The 10,229-nt window shown below is 37.0% G+C and overlaps 1 non-coding gene across 1 annotated transcript; it reads right to left on the bottom strand.

Moving 5' to 3' along the window:
- Positions 1–4,834: 4,834 nt before the first annotated feature.
- Positions 4,835–4,950, bottom strand: LOC142178991 (U5 spliceosomal RNA). Its single transcript, XR_012707140.1, has one exon. It is a non-coding gene; the product is annotated as a U5 spliceosomal RNA (small nuclear RNA).
- Between the last annotated feature and the right edge of the window lie 5,279 nt (positions 4,951–10,229).

Below are 10,229 nucleotides of genomic sequence, written 5' to 3'. Positions count from 1 at the left end.
TGAGGCTAATTGCCAGTGCTGGTTTTGATTACGGGCATCTATTGTGATCAGAAATATTATTATGGGCCTATGTATGGCATGTCATGTTGAGTGGTCATACCTTTGGGTGTAGGCATGAGTTGTTACAGCTGGTTGAGACTGATACTGGGTATGGATTTAGAATCGGGTCTTTTAGAGATGAATGAAAGGTGAGAATTTTGACTCTAAGGCTTATCGGTGTTGGTAGAAAGGATAAATTACAGTTGAGATGGTGTCGTCAGGATTATGTAGATTGGGGTGACGTGGGGTCACCCGCGGGTGTATGTTGGATATGTGCTTTCAGTGATTTGAAGACTTCGAGGTGATACTTGGCACGTTCGAGGACGAATGTTTATTTAAGAGGGGAAGGATGTAACGACCCGGCTGGTTGTTTAGAGAATTTAAGTCTTGTTCGGCAGCATAAGTCACCGAGCAGCTTCGTATTATGTGTATTGACTTGCGTGCATGGTTGAATTCAATTACCGGATGATTTAGAGTGATTTGGGACACTTAGTCCCTAAAACGGAAGTTTAAGCCTTAGGATTTTGACCTTAGTCGGAACTATGTGAAGATGACTCCGGAATGGAGTTTCGATGGTTCAGTTAGCTCCGTTGGGTGATTTTGGACTTAGGGGCGTGTCCGGATTGTATTTTGGAGGTCTGTAGCTCATTTAGGCTTGAAATGGCGAAAGTTGAAATTTTGGAGATTTTGACCGGTAGTGAACTTTTTGATATCGAGGTCGGAATCCAATTCTGGAAATTGGAGTAGGTCCTTAATGTTGAATATGACTTGTGTTCAAAAGGTGAGATAAATCAGATGTGGTTTGATAGGTTTAGACATCGGTTGTAGAAATTTGAAGTTTCAAGTTCATTAAGTTTGGATTGGAGGGTGATTCGTAGTTTCAACGTTGTTTGATGTGATTTGAGACCTCGAGCGATTCCGTATTAGGGTATGGAACTTTTTTGTATGCTTGGACGGGGTCGCAGGGGCCCCGTCTGTGTTTTAGACGAATTTCAGATGTTTTTCATGGTTTTGAACTGGTCTGGTTCTGGTATTTTCGCACCTGCGATGCTTAGGAGCGCAGGTGCGGCTCCGCTTCTGCGTGAGCCTGGTCGCTTATGCAGTCATGGTGGCCTGTAGGCTCGCTTGCTTCTGCGGAGGCCGGCACGCAGGTGCGAAGTCGCTTTTGCGGTCCAGCGGTCGCACCTTCGAAGAAGTTCGCTTTTGCGTTTCCCCCTATCACTTCTGCGGTGCCGCTGGTGCAGCTGTAAATCCACAGATGCGGTTCCAGTCCTGGCTAGCTGAGTTCACAGATGTGGACTCTTTCTCGCAAATGCGTGTGCGTAGGTGCGCCTCCTTGTCCGCAGATGCGAAAATCTTGGCAGAATCATTTAAGTCGAGGGTTTGGCCAACTTCTTCATATTTTATGTTTTAGACTTCGGTTTTGGGAGCTTCCTTGTGGGTTTTTCAAGCAAAACGGTTGGGTAAGTGTTCTCACCTAGAATTTAATATATTCCATGATTTTATCTTTATTTTTATCATTTAAATTTTGTTTTGAGTTGAGGAAAATGGAGGTTTTTGAAGAAAAATTCCAAAAATGAAAAATCATGATTTGAGGGACGAAAAGGTATCGGAATTTGATAATTTTAGTATGGTTGAACTCGTATCGGAATGGGTGTTTGGGTTTTGTCAAAAATTTGTTGGGTTTCGAGGTGCGGGCCCGGGGTTCGACTTTTGGGTCAATTTTTAAATTTTGATAAAAATTGAGGCTTTTTGATCCGGAATAGTTTCTTATGAGTTTTATTTGTGAGTTGAAGTTATTTTTGGTCAGATTTGAGCCGCCCGGAGGTCATTTCACCTGAGAAGTTCATTTTATAGTATCGGTCTGTCTTTTTTGAGGTAAGTATATTGCCTAACTTCGTGTGGGGGAACTACCCCTTAGGATTTGAGTCTTCTATGCTAATTGTAGTCCGTGTACGCGAGGTGACGAGTACGTACTCAGACTTATTTGTGGAAAGTTGGTCTTTTAGGGTTCTTAGGTCCTTGTATTCACTGATTATGCAGTTGTTATGTTATGAATACATCTCTTAATTACTAGTTTCACCTCTACCTGCTTTAATTAGAATTAATTACTTCATGATCTGCCCTTGATGCTTATTTGAGTCATCTCTGCCTTAACTAAAATTGTTATCTCTTATATTGCCATGTTATCTTTTCCCTAACTGCTTATCTTTATTTGAAGTTATAATTATCTCTTTTATAATTGTTCATCCTTAATTGAGGCTATGATTATCTTTCTGCTACTTTTTCCTAATTAAATTTGTTGTATCTCTTTCTTAATTTCCAACCTTAAAAGAAATCTTATATTTTAGTTGACTTGTCCTTATTTGGAATTATTCGCCTTGTGTTAGCTCCATCGTTGTCGAACTGTACATTGTGGACCATTGTTACATAATATTTCCTTTCTTGTTGAGATGTTATTATTATGACTAGCATTCTCTATTGTGGCCACTCCTCGTGAATTAATTCCTTCGTTTCTTTGAGTTCTGGAATTTCTGAGTTGATTTAATTGCCGTACCCTTGTATTAGTGTTATTGTTGTTATTGTACTTGTTGGTCTTGCATATTTACTTTGGGACTACGAGGTGGTACCTCGCGAGATCCCCCTGTCTTGCATATTTACTTTTGGGACTACGAGGCGGTACCTTGGGAGATCCCCTGTTGAGCATTTACTTTTGGGACTACGAGACGGTATCTCGGGAGTGCCCTTTGTTGATATATTTTTGTCATGGGGTTGCACGGGGTTTTTACCATTCTATTGTTACTATTGATATTTGTACATGCGGGGTGACAATGCGGGATATATATATATATATATATATATATATATATATATATATGGGTTGCGCATGTGGTGAGACAAGGTGGGAACATTATTATGCACGTGTGGAGAGACAAGGCGGGCATTTACTTTACTATTGCACACGTGGCGAGACAAGGTGGGCTATGTCAAGGATTGATTTGTGATGATTTGTGATGGCTTGGAGCATTCTTGTTGTTGATATTTATGTAGTGGTACACTTACCTGTGTGAGCTTTATCTTGTGAAAGTTGTGAGAAAATATTCTATGTGTTGTCCAGTCTTTTCCTTATGCTCACTAGCTGGTATAAACTATGTTAGAACACTTGCACAAGCATACATATAGTTAAGCACTCTTATCGGATAAGAGATTTTCTTGATATTGTTGAGTATAAATGCACACCCTTGCTTACTTGCCTTCTATGTGAGAATTGCTCTATTTGGCACGCGAGTCGTTAATGCGGTTATGAGGTATAAAAGAGGGCACATGATGCCAAGTGTTAGGGTTCAGGTATTGAGACCCGTGAGTTGTGATTTGTCCGAAGTTCGGTACCTCGTGGAGTTTATTGACTAAAACCCGGTGTGAAAGTTGTCGTATTGTTGAGTTGTTACTTGTCCTTTCTTTATTTGTGATTATCAGACTTAGGATGTGTTTCCGTTCTTTCTTCTATGTCATTATTATGGTGTTTCGCTGATAGTTGTTGTTTTCCTTCCTTATTGCAATTACCGTATTAATTGTTACTTCGCGTAGTCTTTATGTAGATATCATACTCTGTTGTTTCTATACTTATACTTGTTCAGGTCATTTAGTCCAATAGGTGTCTTGATTGTTCCTCGTCACTACTCCACTAAGGTTAGTCTTGATACTTGCTGGGTACCGCCGTGGTGTACTCATACTATACTTCTGCACATTTTTGTGTAGATCCAGGCATTTCGAAGTCAGTTGATCATTAGCTAGCTGTGTGGATTGTTGCCGTGGAGACAAAAGGTAAATCTGTTGCTGCGTTTGCAGGCTTCGGAGTCAACTACCTATTTTGTATTCACACTGTTTTACCTATTTCCGAACAGTTGTATTTAGAAATTTATAGCAATCTTTGTAGAGCTTATGACTTGTACTACCGGTTTTGAGAATTGTAAATTTTATAGAGATTTTTATTTCAAAAGTTGTTAAATGTTATTTATTATTGTTGTTATTCAGTAAATGTTAGGCTTACCTAGTCCCTAAGACTAGGTGCCATCATGATACCCAACGGAGGAAAAATTGGGTCGTGACATCGTGACATTTATCAAGGCGATCAGGAAAGCTGGGATTGGTGGTATTGTTAGAGATAGCAATGGAGATTTCATATTCGCATTCTCTGCCCCGATCCAAGCCTATAGCAGCTCTCAAGCTGAAGCCATAACAGCGAAATTTGGGGTTGAATGGTGCACTCAACATGGCCACTCTAATCTCCATGTGGAGATTGATTCACTTATTGTCACCAACATCCTTATCAAACAAAGCACCAATCAATGGCATTACTACTATGCTTGACAACACTTTTTTCGTATCTCTCATTGCCTTAGCGAAGCAAACCAAATTGTGGATCTGTTGGTAAAATTGGCTTCCACAAGTGGAAACATGACCTTATATCACTCTCCTCACAACCTTCCTAGAGAGGCAAAGGGGCTGATTCAACTTGACAAATGGCAGATTCCTTCCTTTAGGAGGAGATATGAAAAATATAATTTTTTTGTTAGTTAAGTTAGATTTATGGATGGAAAGGCTTTTGTATAGGCTTCACCTTTCCTTGTTTGCATGGCAAACTTTTTGTAGACCGGAGGCAAGGTACCATGTCCCCCTCTTGTCATTGTAAGTTATTTAATATACATGGTAGGGGTCCAAACCTAACCCCCTATACCCTAGGCTCACAACCGAAGGTGATGGTTTTAACTTTTAAAAAAAAAGAATTGTATGAGGAACTCAAAGAAGAGAACCCCTCCAAAAATAGGCGTATGCCACTAAATGCAGCGCGCACACGGTATTCTTTAGTTAAAGGCGAAAGAATAGTTCGCTCTGTCTCACTGCGTGGGCTTTGCTGCTCTTCACAGCTGCCATTTTATATGGAACAGCAAGTTCTAGTGTACTCTTCCACTTTCAATGTGGGACTCAACTCACTCCTTTTCCTCCATCAGGTTTTATTGAACTTTGAGGCTTCAGTTTCTAAATTGAATTTCCAGTGCAGGTTTAGTTTTTAAGCTTATAAGTAAAGGACCAATTGGCAGAATAAGAAAACAAAGCAACTATTTCTTTGAGTTGGCGTCAATATGGCATTGAATATATCTATATATATACCTGGAGCTACCTAGAATTTCGCTTCAAACCACATTCAAGGTAAGTTCTAGATTTCCAAATAAGCAGGAAAACTAGATAATATAAGCTAACCGCACAATACACTTGGAACCAACGATTTCAATCACCAATAAGTAAGTATGAGCTTAGAAAGGTAATCATAAAACCCATGAATGGTACTTAATCAAATTCGTCTTTTTTTTTAAGTCTCATATTTTTCAAATCAAATCAATTTTAGCCAACTTATTTACCAAAACAAATTAAACAACTAAAACTCCTAAAAAAAGGTCGGATTACGACCATGGCAAAGAACCGAACAAGAAATCCATGTAAGTACATGAAACAAGTCGCTTTAGGAATAAGGCAATTCAAATTTTATCAAGTTTTTTCAGTTTTTTCTTAATTATTATTTTGTTTTTAATAATTTTACTAAAAACATATTTTTTCAATTGTAACATATCCTTTTTTTTTACCTTTTGCTTTTTACAGAGAATTTTTTTTTGTAAAGAAACACATATATAACATACATATTCTTACTACCCCAAGCTTAAATAATATCATGTCCTCATGATAAACAAATTAAAAATAAAAGGAGATAAAGGAGCTTCCCTTATTTTTTTCGATTCTATCTTCATTTCCTTTTTCTTGGCTTCTCAAGGTTTTTCTCATATAACAAAGATAAGATTATGACAAAGAATATGTTCTTTTTCATGATAGGAGAAAACTTTCATTGTTGAAATCATGGGAGTACTTCTTTATCATGGCAAAATATATTAATACATACTACATACACAGATATATATATATATATAATATAATACAAACATGCAATTATTATTATTTTTTATTTTATTTTTTAGAAAAAAAACTAATTTTATTATATATATTTACTAGAAAAATGCGACTCCGCAGAAGCGACAATTGGTCTGTTACTGCTAATAATTACTTAAAAGATTAAAGATCGGGAGAGAAAATAGTTCTGAGTTTAACGTCGCCAGCTCGACTTATTTATAAAATTAGGCAAAAAGGATTGTTGAAGCCTGTTTGTCAAAGACTCTGCTAATATAAGGCTTCAAACGTTGACTGTTTACTTTGAATTTGTCTCCCCCATCTATATGTTGTATTTCAATGGCACCATAGGGGGTCACTTCTGTTATAATGTACGGTCCTGACCAACGTGACTTGAATTTTTCCGGGAATAATCTCAACCGGCTATTGTACAAAAGAACTTGATCTCCAACCGTAAACTCTTTATGGCGAATGAAGTTATCATGCCATTTTTTTGTCTTTTCTTTGTAAAATGCTATCATTTTCATATGCTTCAAGTCTGAACTCCTCCAATTCATCAAGCTGCAACAGACGTTTTTTACCTGCATCTGGCAAATTTAGATTTAACAACTTTATAGCCCAATATGCTTTATGTTCTAGTTACACAGGTAAATGACAAGCTTTCCCAAAAAATAGTCTATAAGGAGATGTGCCTATGAGAGTTTTGAAAGCAGTTCTGTATACGCATAAAGCATCATCTAATTTTAAAGACCATTCTTTTCGAGAAGAACCTACAATTTTTTCTATAATTCTTTTTAATTCTCTATTGGATACTTCAACTTGCCATCTTGTTTGAGCATGATATGGAATTCCTGTTTTATGAGTTACTTCATATCTTGGCAACCAACTAGCGAATTGTTTATTTACAAAATGAGTTCCCTGATTGCTTATGATAACTCGTGGAGTTCCAAATATATTTTTCTTGAGAAAGGCACAAACAACATGAGCATTATTTTTTCTAGTAGTCATTGCTTCTACCCATTTTGAAACATAGTCAACAACAACTAAAATATATTCACATCCCTTTGAAGGAGGAAGAAGACCCATAATATTTTAAGAGGCATCTCATCCTTTTTTGAAATGTTACCGCTTCTCTAGCATTTGTCGCAAGTGGCGACATAATTTCATGCATTTCTAAATAAAGTGGGCCAGAAAAAACTAGCTTCAAGCACTTTTGCGGCTGCTCGTCTTCCTCCATAGTGTCATCTTACAGCTCCATCATGACAGTGACTTAGGATAGTGTTCATCTCTGTTTCTGGTACACATCTCCTAATCATGCCATCTGCACAAAATTTAAACAAGTAAGGATCTTCCCAAAAATAATATCTTATTTCTTTTTTGAGTTTTTTCCGTTGTTCGTAAGACAAATCTTTTGGGATCTACCCTCCAACCAAGTAGTTGGCAATGTCAGCAAACCAAGGTGGTTGATTTGTAATTCTTGTGATTGTTTAAACATGCTCAACAGGAAATTCCTCCTTGATATCTCTTGTCTCCGTTGGAGGATTTTCCAAATATAATAAATGGTCAGCTACCTGATTTTATGAACCTCTCCTATCTTTTATTTCAAGATCAAATTCTTGCAAAAGAAGTATCCATCTTAGCAATCTGGGTCTAGCATCTTTCTTTGCTAAGAGGTACTTTAAAGCAGCATGACCAGTGAATACTGTAACATTCATTCCTATCAAATAGGAATGAAATTTGACAAATACAAATACTACTGCAAGTAGCTCCTTCTCAGTTGTGGCATAATTCTTTTGAGCTTCATTGAGGGTTCTACTGGCATAGTAAATAGGCCTGAAAATCTTGTCTCTCTTTTGTCCCAATATCGCTCCAACTGCTATATCACTTGCATCACACATTATTTCAAATGGTTCGCTCCAATCAGGAGAAACAACAATTGGAACATTAGTTAAATGTTCCTTGAGAATCTCAAATGCTTTCCTGCAATTATCTGAAAATTCAAACTTCACATCTTTTCATCAGTAGATTAGTCAGAGGTTTTGAAATTTTTGAAAAATCTTTTATAAACCTTCTATAAAAATCTGCATGCCCTAAGAATCTTCTAATGACTTTAATAGTGGTAGGAGGGGGTAATCCAGCTATAAGATCAATTTTAGCCTTATCAACTTCTATTCCTTTAGCAGCAATATTATGTCCAAAAATAATTTTCTCTGTTACCATGAAGTGACATTTTTCCTAATTAAGAACCAAATTTGTCTCTTCACATCTTTTAAGCACCAAAGTTAAATGATAGAGACAATCTTCAAATGTCTTACCAAAAAGTGTAAAATCATCCACAAAAATTTCAAGAAACTTTTCAGTCATGTCTGAGAAAATTGCCGACATGCAACGCTGAAATGTAGCAGGAGCGTTACATAGTCCAAATGGCATTCTTCGGTAAGCATACGTACCTTGGGGGCATATGAATGTGATTTTCTCCTGATCTTCTGGAGCAATTAGTATCTGATTATATCCAGAGTATCCGTCAAAAAAAGAGTAAAAACCATGGCATGCAACTCTTTCAAGCATTTGGTCAATAAAAGGTAAAGGAAAATGATCTTTCCTTGTGGCATCATTAAGTCGTATGTAATCAATACAGACTCTCCATCCTGTGAATGTTTTGGTAGGTATGAGTTCGTTATCTTCATTTCTTATTACTGTCATACCTCCTTTCTTTGGTACTACCTACACCGAACTTACCCAAGGGCTATCAGATATCGGATAGATGATACTTGCCGCTAGAAGTTTCTCTACTTCTTTCTTGACGACTTCTTGCATTGCTGGGTTCAATCTCCTTTGGGGTTGGACTATTGGCTTGTTATTATCCTCCATAAGGATCCTATGCATGCAAATAGCTGGACTGATTCCTTGATGTTAGCTATAGTCCACCCTAAGGCTCTTTTGTGTTCTCTTAAAACTCCAATTAGTTTTATTTCCTGTTCTGCGGTCAAAGAAGATGAAATGATTACTGGAAACAATTCAGGTCCAAGAAAAATATACTTCAAATGAGAAGGAAGAGTTTTGAGTTCAATTTTTTTGTTGAACTTCTTCTAGTGAGACTTTCTCATTTTCTGAATCTTTTTCCAGTATTTCAGCTTCTTTTCTGATTGTGGTGTCATCATCACTTGTGGTACCTGACTTTTCCAAACATCTTTCCAATGAATCAATAATTAACTGATCATCGTTATATTCATCTGCAAGGTCATTCAACAAATCTATTTGAAAACAAGATGATGACGATGACTCATCCTCAGGATATTTTATTATTTTCTGCATATCAAAAATCACTCTTTCCTCATCAACTCGCAAAATTAATTATCATTGATGAACATCAATTATTGCTCTTCATGTTGCAAGAAATGGTATACCTAAAATCAATGGTACCTCGGTATTTTCTTCCATTTCAAGTACTATAAAATATACTGGGAATATAAATTTATCAACTCTAACGAGGACATTTTCAAGTATTACTTTCAGTTTTTTAGTAATTTGATCAGCCAATTGTAGAGACACAACAGTGTCCTTCATTTCACCAAGTTCTAATTTCCTAAAAATTGAAAAAGGCATTAGATTTATTGAAGCACCTGAATCACATAATGCTTTTTCAAAGCGAGCACCTCTGTCACGACCCCAAATTCCCTCCGTAGGATGTCGTGATGGCACCTAGTTTCTAAGACTAGGTAAGCCTATCAATGCGGAATAATTGAATATAAACTGAAATTTAATCCTTAATAGTTGAATAAATAAGAACTACAAATTTAACAATTACAACTCCCAAAATCTGGTAGGAATAAGTCACAAGCTTCTAAGAATTTATCCCCAATATTTCTATATATCAGAGTCTAAGGAAAATAAGGAGGACAACATAATAAGATAGAAGGGGACTCTGAAGTCTGGGGACGCTGGCAGATATACCTCGAAGTCTCCGCATACGGCTAATTCACTGATGCCTGGTCTAATAGGAAGTACCTGAATTTACACAAAAAGATGTGCAGAAGCATAATATGAGTACACCACAGCGGTACCTAGTAAGTGCCAAGCCTAAGCTCGGTAGAGTAGTGACAAGGTCAGGTCATGCCCTACTGGAATAATAAAAGATAGGGTGTAAAGTTTAATAATATAATAATAATAATGACAATGGAGATGAATCTAGTAAGTAGTATGTCACAATTTAACTACACGGGATAAGGGCA

Source organism: Nicotiana tabacum, unplaced genomic scaffold (genome assembly GCF_000715075.1).
Source record: "Nicotiana tabacum cultivar K326 unplaced genomic scaffold, ASM71507v2 Un00136, whole genome shotgun sequence".
Classification (NCBI taxonomy): Eukaryota; Viridiplantae; Streptophyta; class Magnoliopsida; order Solanales; family Solanaceae; genus Nicotiana; species Nicotiana tabacum.
The sequence above is the reverse complement of the archived record's forward strand: the minus strand, read 5'-3'. Positions and strand labels throughout refer to the sequence as shown.